Consider the following 1,626-nt stretch of genomic DNA (forward strand, 5'->3'; position numbering starts at 1 on the left):
ACCACTACTACTAAAGGTATTTCAGAGCATAGAAAAGGATGGAATACTCCCAAACTCATTCTATGAAGCCAGCATAACCCTGATACCAAAACTAGGCAAAGACACCACAAGAAAAGAAAATTACACACCAATATTCCTCATGAACATTGACACAAAAATCCTCAACAAAATTCTACCCAATAGAATTCAGCAACATATCAAAAAAATAATTCACCGCAATCAAGTGGTATTTATACTAGGTATGCAGGGATGGTTCAACATTAGAAAAACAATCAATGTAATCCATCACATGAATAAAACAAAAGAACCACATGATCTTATCAATTGATGCAGAAAAGGCATCTGACAAGGTCGAACAGCTATTCATGATAAAAACTCTCAACAAAATAGGAATAGAAGTCGGACTTCCGGGCAACATGGTGCTCTAGGCAGAAGCACCATGCCGTCGCTCCACAGCAAAGATCAGAAAAACTAAGCCAAACTGAGAAAACAGCAATCCTGAAACCCTAAACATCAAATGAAGAGATAAAGAACTCAGCCAAGCACAAAATGGAACAAAAAACTGACAGAGAAGAGAGAGCAAGGAGAGATACATGCAGAGGTCCCCTATCAGCTAATGCACCACGGATCTGCCATCTTGGACTCCTATCAGAGACCAGCAAACAGGGGGTACCAGAAAGCAGCTTCACAGAGCTTCCAGCAGGAGACAGAACAACCAGTAACCAGTGATATATACTTTCACATCCCCCATCCTTCTTCACACTCACTCAGCCTTCTTTGCTTCCAGCGGCCACAGTCTCTTGGCCAGGAAGCACTGGCTGCTTGGATTCCACCCGCCCACACTGGCCGACTCCCTGAGTGCCATTTTTTGGCTGCTGGTGTCATTTTTTTCTGCTTCTTTTGATTTCTTCCTTACCTCTCACCACCTCCCCCTCCTTTCTCTCAAATATCCAGCTCTATGCACCATCTTTGCTTCTTCCAGAAAGGCTGTGAAACTCTACTTGAATGTGAAACTGCTTCACGGTCCATGGTGTCACGCTGGTGGGATCCCTGGTCTTTTTGTTTGTTTGATTTGAATTGTTAGTTTATTTCCTGTTTCTTTTCTCAAATTGGGAGCCTGTTCTAGCCGGGCAGTACTGCGCGGGTTGGGACCTAACCCCTCAGTTTTCACAGACGTGCAGAGGGATCCCTGAGGACATTTCTTTTCTCGTTTTTTTTTTTTTTTCTGTTTTTTGGGGGGTTTTCTTTTTCTTATTTTTAATTTTTTTGTTTCCTTTTCCCTCTTTTTTCCTTTTTTCTTTCTTCATTACTCAGTTTCTCATCTCTCTATACTTTTCTGTCCCCTGAATACCTGGTACTGAGTGACACATCTACACCTTCTACCCAGGTTGTGCTTCAACACCTGAGAGGAACTTCCCCAGACCTCATAGCCACACCGGTGGGATCCCTGGGAGCTTTTCTTTTCTTTTTTCTTTCTAATTTTTATTTATTCATTTTTTCTTTTCTTTTTTTCTTCTTCTTCTCCTTTTTGTTTTTCTCCATTTCATAGTCTCTCATCTCTCTACTCCCAAGGCAAGCTACCCTAGTACTCTTTTTTGTTTGTATGTTTTTGGCCACTGTTCCTCT

Source organism: Trichechus manatus, unplaced genomic scaffold (assembly GCF_000243295.1).
Source record: "Trichechus manatus latirostris isolate Lorelei unplaced genomic scaffold, TriManLat1.0 scaffold00198, whole genome shotgun sequence".
Classification (NCBI taxonomy): domain Eukaryota; kingdom Metazoa; phylum Chordata; class Mammalia; order Sirenia; family Trichechidae; genus Trichechus; species Trichechus manatus.